Source organism: Aptenodytes forsteri, unplaced genomic scaffold, assembly GCF_000699145.1.
Source record: "Aptenodytes forsteri isolate BGI_AS27 unplaced genomic scaffold, ASM69914v1 Scaffold479, whole genome shotgun sequence".
NCBI lineage: Eukaryota > Metazoa > Chordata > Aves > Sphenisciformes > Spheniscidae > Aptenodytes > Aptenodytes forsteri.
Window position 1 is genome coordinate 960,130 of NW_008794627.1, and position 10,479 is coordinate 970,608.

Here is a 10,479-nt window from a genome sequence, read left to right on the forward strand (position 1 = left end):
GATGCAGCCCAGGATACGATTGGCCTTCTGGGCTGTGAGCGCACATTACTGGCTCATGTCCAGCTTTTCATCCACCAGTACCCCCAAGTCCTTCTCGGCAGGGCTGCTCTCAATCCCTTCATCCCCCAGCCTCTATTGATACTGGGGGTTGCCCTGACCCAGGTGCAGGACCTTGCATTTGGCCTTGTTGAACCTCATGAGGTTCACACGGGCCCACTTCTCGAGCTTGTCCAGGTCCCTCTGGATGGCATCCTGTCCCTCTGGTGTGTCGACCATAATACAAGGTAAGTTTATGCTAAAGCTTTCACGTCCCTGAAACCCTTCATTCACCATCCAACACAGCACATACATTTTGCCCTGCCTCTGATTCCTGCTCTGCCCCAACAGAAGACTCCACAGCTGCTTTGGGAGGGAGACACACACACACTCTTGGAGGACATACCTGCAAGGATTAGTATTCTTTAAAAGGTACAAGGTACAGATTGTCTGAGAAGGGATTACACAGGGACAATATGCTAGTCCCTTTGCCCTCCCCACTCCCCACCCCAAATTTCATTCAAATAAAGCATATTAAGTATAACTGTATCATATCAACCTCTGAAGAGTCTAAAACCGTCAAGCTATTGGTAAGATTGCTTAGCAATGCTTTTCACAGGCGGTAGGAACGATCATCTTTTCTACTTCATATTTAAGTCAATTATTTTGTTTCATAACAACTCAATGAACTGCAGAGCTAAACCAAATCCTTCATTTCCATGAAATGCTGGACAACTAGGAAATATATACCCATAGTGTTGAAAATAAATCAAGTGCTTTCACATGACACCATGTCTTCTCAGTGGGGATAAAACTGAAGGTGAAGAGAATGACCTTGTCTTCCCCTCTTTCTGGAGAGTCAAGCACTAATACAGGAAAGCATTAACTGCTTACACCTTGGGATAACCTGTGAAGTATCACAGAGCCAGAGACAGCTCCAGGAACCCTGGGACCTTGTTTCCAATGGCTTTGTTTCCTGTTGATTAACTTATGTGAATTGCACCAGAGCTGTTGTGAGAGCTCATCTTTTCTTCAGCATGGGAGAAGTCACAAAAGAAAGGGGCTTTATGAATGTCCTCCTCAAGAGAAATCTTTCCATGGTGTTCTCCAAAGGAGTAAATTCTTGACCACGTGGGCTCAACCTGCAGCTCAAATGGTTCAACCATCAACAAAAGCTTTTCCCGTGATAAGGGCCCTCATAAGACTCAAACCCAGGCTTTCCTCTAGTGGGTATTGGTAGAGTACTTCTTCCCTTACCTCTCCAGCTGTTCCCACAATGGGAACCTAAACATAGGTGGAAATTAGATCAGCACAGTCATATCATGTAATTTCAACTTAACTTCCTTGGAATCTCTCTTCCTTTCCCAAGTTCAGCTGAAATTAGCCAGCAGAGTGAAAAAAAACCCTGGGTTTTAACATGCAGACATAGGCACATTGACAGAGAGAAACCTAAGAGCAGGTAGCAGACTGGAAATCTCAAGGAACTAACCTGAAAATAATCATACCCAAGCTTTACATTCCATTATCATCAGAACAGACAACACTGATTTAAATTCCATGTCTCCAGCGAGGCTTACGTCCCAATGAGACCTAAGAGATGCTCTTCTTAAGTAGGGTCTTTCTAAGGACATTCTTGTCTCAGAAGAAAGGGGGGGAAAAAAGTTTCAGATGGATTTGGAGGATTCATTAGCAAGGATTTCATCACCTTAATATTACAGTTTGGATCAGGGTGGTTTGCAAACCTTGTCTTTCAGCTGTTCCAAGTACCAAGCATGGTAAAATTTCATCGTACGAAAAAAATAGCAGCTATACAGTACGCCCCTCTACGGTGAAACCGCTGCCATTTTCAAAACAATGTATGTAGCTACAGTTAAAATATAAAATGTGTATTTCATTATTATTGAAGGTTACTTCTACAAAACAGCTGTGCGCACTAATTAGGAAGCAAGGTAAACTAGTTGGCGTGATTTCCATACTGTCCCAGGCAAGACCGTTTGCAGCCTCTGAGTTTACAGCTAACTCCTGCGTGCCCCTGCACCGTGCCACAGCCTGCTGCACAGATGTACCCTCAGACCCCTCCCCATGAGCCAATCCTGAAAAATCATATGGCATGAAATTAGCTCAGATGTACACTCCTTAAAGCTGAAAGCAGCAGATACCTTGCAAACAAGCCCAGCTAGAGGTAGCTGACTATTATAACCCACTGTTAGTAAATCCCTGCTTCGTTGGGTTTGCCTTTGTAGACACATGCCCCATATTTTCCCAATTATGTTGGCTACATGCTTTCCACTGGTGTTGCAATAGGAATTACAGACATCTTTGCATGGCATCTCCAACTGCTTGTTTTTACTTTTCCTCCTTTGAAGTGCCACTGATTATTTATGACCCACTCAGGAACTCAAAAGACTTTCCCTCCATAGAGGCCTCTACATGTAAACTGAAGTCTGTTCCTAGCAACAGATTATTATTACTCGTGTGTTCAGTTGAGCCAACGTCATGAACAGAAACGGCAGATTTTTATCTTTGGTGAACTAGTTCAAAGGAAGTAGAGCTCCACAATGCAGAGCGACTGAAGACCCTTTTCCTTTTTGGTTATTAACAAATATCTCAGTTTATTTTACATGCAGAAAGAAGCAGTAACATTCAGAAGTGAAAGTCTTGAGCCTTGCAAAGTGCTGCTGAGCCACCTTCTTTTGGTAAACTATTTTTCTGGAAGTCTGTCACAGTCTCCTTAAAGGCAAATTGTTGGGATCCAGATCACGATTATATGACCTAAAGAATTATCACAGAAAGTCCCTTACATGGTTTGGGTTTTTGCTTTTTTACAATACTTTCTTCTCCCTTCACTTCCAATGTACTTATGCCTCTGTTAAGTCAGAGAAGTTCACGCTGCATTGAAGTTTGATGGTCGTGCTTTCTCCTCAACACTTCATTTACAAGGGTTTCACCATTTTTTCACCCAGTGATGGGGGGTGGGGAGGAAGGTCTGTTTAAAGCATGCATTTTCCAAGATCTTTACACTAAAACACCCTCTTTTCTTAAGGTCCTACTCCAGACTGAAGTTCATCCCTGTCCTGGTTTCGGCAGGGATAGAGTTAATTTCCTTCCTAGTAGCTGGTACAGTGCTGTGGTTTGGATTTAGGATGAGAACAAAGTTGATAACACACCGATGTTTTAGTTGTTGCTAGGTAATGCTTACACTAGCCAAGGACTTTTTAGTTTTCCATGCTCTACTGACTGAGAAGGCTGGAGGTGCACAAGAAGCTGGGAGGGGGCACAGCCAAACTGGCCACAGGGACATTCCATACCATGGGACGTCATGCTCAGTACATAAACTGGGGAAAGCTGGCCGGGGGGGCCGCTGCTCGGGGACTGGCTGGGCATCAGTCGGCGGGTGGTGAGCAATTGTACTGTGCATCATTTGCTTTGTGTATTATTATCATATTTTTATTATCATTTTATTTCAATTATTAAACTGTTTTTATCTCAACCCACGAGTTTTTCCTCACTTGTGCTCTTCCAATTCTCTCCCCCATCCCACCAGGTCGGGGGGAGTGAGCGAGTGGCTGCGTGGTGCTCAGTTGCCGACTGAGGTTAAACCATGACAATCCCTTCCACATTTAAAATGCTTGCCAACATTGCTCTTGTGGGCGATCTCAGGTTGGATACAGGTCCACACAGCAATGGGGTGGGATCACACAGCAAACATAACTGATCCCCTTCCCTTCAGGGCCAGATCCTCAGGTAGCAAAAATCAGGACAGCACCATTGACAGATCTACCTAGACCTCCCCCACTTGAGGAGCTGACAACTTCTCCCTGTCCGGCAGAAAAAAATACTCGTCATCATCCAGTAAGCAATAATGGCACATTCTCTGCACTTTCCTGGCGGAAGAAAAGGGCTTCCATTAGGTTTCCATCACTTTGAAGGTGATAGCGAAAAGAGGCTATAGCCTTCTGATCCTACATAATACCCTACCACAGTCAGATGGGTATCAGCCAGTCCTTTAAGAAGTGGTATTAAAGCACGTGGCATTAGAGAGACTCTGCACTGCGTGGGATAATGCTGAAACAAGTCTGGCCTTGGGTCTTCCTAAGCTATCAGTAGCTGGAGATGAAGGTATGAAAAGGGGAAAGCTTGGAAAAGGCTGAACAACTCCGTTCAGAAAGAACCAAGCCCAGAGAGCATTAGATCTGCAAGAGGTACAGGGATGGACACAAAGCTACACCCCATTGCCACAGAAATAGTCTTGCCTCGTGTGAACGGACACACTGAAACCATATGCACAAGTAAAGACTCCTCCAAAGAGTAAGAGCTGCAAGACCAAGACATCTCTTATTAGTTTATTTATGACAACCAGCAGCAGTACATTTTTGTTATCCAGGGACTTCCCAGTGATCTATTTATAATTTTTGAAAATGTGCCAGGACAAGCATATGAGTATACAAAAGCCACGCCACTTTTTAAGGCCAGCAAATGTTGCTGGTTTGTCTTTGATTTATACATCAGTAATACTTCCTGTTACAGAAGCACAATGGATCTTCTCATTGCATTAAACAATTTAAAAACGTGGTTAGGAAAGTGTCTTTCTTGACCTTTTCTTTTTTCAGGGGGGTGGTAATATATCAGTCATCCTGGTACAATTACACAGTTTGAAAACTGCACTAACTCCACGCTGCTGTTAATAAAAGCATTTGTGTGTGTGTGTTAAGAGAGCTATTGCTTTGTTCGCACATTCACAAAAGCTGACCCGTGGAGGTGCACGATGCATTTGTTTGCCCTCAGAATAAGAGTCCATCTCACATTTATCTATTCCCCAGTGGAAATGCAGTGCCGAAGCATACTTACTAAAGTTGGAGAAAACATTCAGTTTTCAACTGGTTTCCAAGTTTTCCCATACCATTAATAAAAACAAGAACTGCTCAGAACTCAAAATCACAGTTGTTAATGTAAAAAGGGAGAGTGACGAATGCCTGGAGGCTCAGAAGCCTGATGCCATGCCCCTCGATCACCCCAGGGTACACTGCTATGCAGGAAGCCAAAAATACTATGGTGACTTCATGGCTCCATCGAAGTCAAGGGTTTGGGCGACAATTCAATCTCCAAAAGACACAGCCCATAAGCGCATCCCAGCCCAAATCTACCTGTGCAATGCCCAGAAGCCTCCAACTGTGTGCAAAAAGCCATGTCGTTTTTACGGTGTGTTGCCACAAGGCCAGAATGGAAAAGCTTTTCCCAAGCGGGAGTCGTTCGCACGCTTCCCTGCCGCCCGGCGCGCCAGCCGTGCCGCAGCCCCAAGGCCGCTTCCCGCAGATAACGGGGCTGCGGGGAAGGGTTATCGTAAAAACAACATGAGAAACACAAGCTGGCTCAAGATGTGCGCTGTACCTGGGAAGTACATCCAGTGCATAAATACAACCTCATCCTACCCACTTGGTTAACTAGGAAAGCATGCAGCAAGATGACAACAGCTGTCATTTCATTCCTGCAAGACTTTCCTCCATTTTCACATGAAAGCTGCCCCTATCTGACCCCCTTGCCCCGGCCACCTGGGCTCAGGCGAGGCCAGTAGCCGGGCACAGCGCTGAGTAGCCACGCTCTGCCTGGCCTCCTTTCGGCAAGGGGAAAGGGTGCAGCGTGGCCATAGCAGTCCCGGCGCCACGGGGCGCAGACAGACCTCTGACCTTTAGGCGTGCAGTTCCCATCACAAAAGCGACGGGCTGCGCACAGCTCATCATACCCCTTCCTCAGCGCTTCCTGGCCCAGAGTCCGTTTTTACAATTGAGAAGGGAAGGGAAGGGGGAGGGAATCGCCTGCGATCAGAGCAAGTTTAACTCTCACGCAGGGGACTGCCCGATCAGAACAAACCGGACAACGCTGCCTGCTTTAACCAAGCAAGAAGTATTGCAAGAAGTTCCTTCTTTTATTTACAAATATTTCTTTCTTTCCCTTGGATTGCAACTGAAATTCTTCGGTTAGTGCTTTAATAGAGACTCGCAGCCAGCTTCCCATCAACGCTGGAGCCACTTTACATGGTGTAAAAGGTATTTAAAATAGCAGTATATAATAACTACACCCACTTTGTATTAATGACAAAATATTAATGAGAATCAGGCTCCTAGTAATATTCTGCCTCTGAAGGAATACAAATGTTTCCTTTCCACTGCCTTCCTAATTCCCTTCTTCCCCAAATAAAAGAAACAGTCAGATGGTTAACAAACAGATTATTCTGTTGAGTGAAGCTCGCCTAAGCAATAAAAGGCCTGGAGTTTCTCAATTAAATCATAAGGCTGTTCTTGTTCAGAAAGATCTTCCTGAAGAGCAGTAATCTGCACTTTCAGGAAATTAAGAAAAGGGAAAGCTAGGGATAGCAGCAATCTAAACGCGGGAGCTTTCACTAGAGCAGGGACTTGTTCTTACAGAGCAAAATCACTGGAAGCGGCAGTGCAATGTTTGCACAACAGACCTCCACAGTCAGAGCCATTGATGGTGTCAGGAAAGGGGAGGAAAGTGAAATGCAATGTGTATTTGGGAGCCAAAAGAGAAAGGGCCTGTCTCACGCTAAACCTATCTGCTTTGGCAGTATTCCTGTAAAGATCACAAACTTGTTTTGATCACTAAATATAGCAGAGAAAAGGAATCTACTGCAAGTAGCTCTCTCCGGCAGCGCTTGCTGTTTTACGCAGGCAGAAGGAGGACACAAAAGAGAGATTTGTCAAGCAAATGGCAAACGAAGCTTGCCAAAATTTGAAGGGCAAATTACAATTTAAATGATAGGTCCCAGCCTGGCAGCTGTGAATTCATCAGCTGCTCTCTCGAGCATGTCCAATTGAGGCTACAGCAATGCAAACTACCACTCTTCCCCAGCACACCTCCGCTCTGGCCCGGAGGGGCTGCCTCTCTGAAGAGCAAGTTTTTGATGTCCATACAGTTTTTTCACCTGAAAATTCTCCCCAAAATGCTAGTCAGGGTCTTGTTTGTTTGTTTTTCCACCTTCTGTCCCATGCACTTCAAGGTTTGTGGGCAAAGCAGCCTTTCCACGAGTGCAGCCTGCACGTTCGCATGTCTGTGCCCGTTTTGCACACAGGAAAAGGGCCTTTCGATGGTGTTGCCTCCCACGCTGACTGTGCGGGACCCTCCGCTGCGGGAGAAAACCAGTGCTTCGCTCGGGCAACTCAGCAGAGCCTCCGCACTGCTCCGCAAAGTAAAGCACTTTTGTTTACTGCTTAAGACAAACAAAATGTCTTTCTCTTTGCTTTCAAAGAATTAGTTGCTTTAGGAAAAAAAAAAACCACACACAAACCTAAATCTCTGATTTATAGCATAGTCTCAAGCCTGTAGAATAACTTTTTGTGTACATTGAAAACCAGGCCAAACGCTGTTATTCTTACCAGTGTTGTTGCCAGAGAGGACCGAACAGTCAAACTGCACATAGACAACCCAAGAGAAAGAACTTGGTGCTACGCAGTAGCCTGCTAGAATAAATTGGTCTCACTAAACAAAATTAAAAAAAATACAGTTGCAATTGCAAAGCCAAGGAATCCAAATTAGAAATAGCCCAGACTAAAGGATGCCTTACTTATTTCATGCATTCCCCTTCTGCACGTGCAGGATGACAGAGTCTCCTCATCAGTGACAGAGTCTCCTCATCAGCGTCTGAATCACAGAGCTGTCCAGGCTGCTTTCTTTGGGAATCAGGATTTCTTACAACGGAGACAAAACAGGACAAATGCCCGTGAGCCCCGTGCATCTCCCTCGCTGAAAGGCAGCAATATTACTAACACAAAGTTACTTATAGACAAGTTCAGTCAAGCAAAAGAAGATGCGTGTTGCGTAGGCAGGGCTGCCGTATCATTCTCTCCGGGGCCAGGCAGCCGCAGCAAGGCTACGGCCAAGCAGGTGAGGTAAGCCACGAGCCACATCTGGCCGCCCGAGCCAACTCCAGCCCACTGAGGCATGTTTCTGTACGGTTTGCAGAGACGCACCTCATGGAGTCACCGTCCAGGATGAAACTCCAGCAAGGAGCTGGCGTGTGACCGCCAACACAAGTGCTTGGAACAGGATATGCTTCAATTTCCTTACAATCCATGCACTGGCTTTTGGTACAGTAAACTCCTGGACTGGCTTTTCAGAGAATCTTTGCAAGAAGAAACACGTTTAGAGTCACTTCCAAGCTTTTCAAAAGTGAAGCCTTCACTTGCAAATGATATCTGTAAAGCCATTCCAAGTCTACCTACAGACCTAGTGAGGCGCAACCACTCTGCAGGAACAGCGTTTGCTCACACCTACATTGCGCAAGTATCTGCTTCCTCCCCCTTAGGAACTGCGGGAACTGCTGAGGTGCCCTGGGCATGTAACTGGGAAGAAAATTCAGATTTTTCACTCCCCCAAAACAAAGCTGGCTCTGCTGTTACTTCCCTCTTACAATAACAAGCTCTGCTTTCTCCATCCCAGGGGTATTTCATCACCAACATCCCACCCAGTTCTGCGTAAGAAACAACATTGCGAGCAATCTATCAGACACGGTTTTTTTCTTAAAAAAAAACCCAAACAACCCTAAACCTGTCAGTCTGCTAACTGTGAGACTGCTTGTTACAGTCCAAGTGGCTGATGAAGCAGGATGACAATACCAGGAAATACCTGGAATTGATCTTCAATGTTTATTTTTGGAGACTGGCTTTTCTCCCAGCTCTTATTTAATAGTTTGCTCTTTCCCTCCTCTCCCCAGTTGTTCTCTCTGGGATCAAATTGCAATTTGTTTCACCTCTCGGAGTTCACCCACAGACTCCCTAAGCAGAACTTCAGGAATCAAATCCTGGCTCAGACAACACGTTCTTTCTATTTCACTGCTATCATATTCTTTCTCACGTATCAAAAAAGATAGGAAATGCTCTGGTATTTGTCTGAAATCAGAAGTGCACAGGATCCATTTAACACTCGCTACTTGCTGTACTTCATATCTCTGCTATACAAGCAAATTCCTTCAACAAATTCTCCCCGTAGACACTCAGCTCATTTAGCAAAGGAAGTCTTTCTGCTGTAAACTAGTTCTCCACACAGGAGGAATTTTATCCTTAACCTACCTGGTTTACCTGTGCAGATAAGTTAGGCTTTTTGCAGAAGAGCTAGCAACTATTTTTTTCCAGGCCGCTAAATAACACAGCAGTGGCAGCAACACTTCAGAGTAGACCAGGTCACAGCTCCCTGTGCAGCTCCAGAGCTCCCCGAGCTTTGCATTTAGACACGCATTGCAAGTTTTAGATATGTCAGTTTAAAGAGTTTCCTCACATCATTGAACACCACTGAATAATCACACATGCTGTCTCTTAGGCCACTGCGAGCCTGAATTGTAGCACATTTACTCTTTCAAGGTTTAGCGTTTGCTGCAGATTGAGAGCACACATAGAGTCATCCACACCAGCCCAGTGGATACCCAATAATTCAGCTATGTGCCTGAACTATGGATTTTTGGGAGAGAAAGGACAGGGAAAGGAGGATGAGTAACAGCCTACATAATTTTGCAAAAAGTTTTCACGAAAAGGAAATGAGTACCTACCAGGTGCCGACCACCACCAAGAGCCAGGCAGCCGGTCTCACCCCCGGGAGAGCAGCAGATTGCAAGGCAGCTGTAAGGAGCACGGGCAGGGGAAGGAACACACGTCTGGGAGCCTGCAGTCGTCCTCATTGCTTCCACCTCTGCCACTAACCTGATGTGCGACCTTGAAAAAGCCACTCTGCAAATCCCCTTCGGCCTCTTATTTATAGCAGAAGATTGTCTGGCGCTATGGGTCCAGACCAAAGCTTTTCTGAATCCATTGACTGACCAGGGGAGGAGGAAGGCTTTGAACTGGACATTGCTGTCTGCTCTCCGGTCTCGGGTAAAGCCCTCCAGGCACACCCCCTTACACTGCACAACCTACACAGACACCGAGCCTGGTCGAAATGAGGACACTAGGAGCTCTCCTAGAATCTCTGCTGGGATATGAGACACTTTGGCTGAGATTCAGCTCTCCTGACACTAAACAGCTACAAGAGGGATGCCTCCATGCATGTTCACTGTTTGAACTCTGCAGAAACAATGGAGAGAAACAGGCACTTCTAGGGCAGTTTGTCCAATGTATTTTTAGATGTCCCATTCAGTGTGGATGAATCATGGCCCAAAAGTGTTTGCTCCTCTCTAGTGACTATGAAAGGAGTCTGGACAACTCCCTCTCATGTAGATAGTTATGTTGTAGTTTTGCAAGATGAATCTTACCCTTTTAAGTTGGGGAAAAGGAAGTAAGCAAAGAAGCACTCCCCTCGGTTTACACTTAAGTGAGAAAGAGTGTCGCTACCAGAGACACAAGGTGCAAGCGCTTTGTGCTTCCCTCCCTCGTAAATGTCTTGTAACCAGACAATATGAAACCACCTTCACCGAGAGGGCTTGGCTTTGCTAGAAGAGCT

The 10,479-nt window shown here is 45.6% G+C and overlaps 1 protein-coding gene across 1 annotated transcript in view; it reads right to left on the minus strand.

Moving 5' to 3' along the window:
• SYNE2 (spectrin repeat containing nuclear envelope protein 2) overlaps nt 1-10,099 on the minus strand; it is a 200,260-nt gene extending 190,161 nt beyond the window's left edge. The window contains exon 1 of the mRNA XM_009273371.2: nt 9,593-10,099. The gene's annotated coding sequence lies outside the window, so the exon portion shown is untranslated. The remainder of the gene's footprint in view (nt 1-9,592) is intronic.
• Nucleotides 10,100-10,479: the final 380 nt, after the last annotated feature.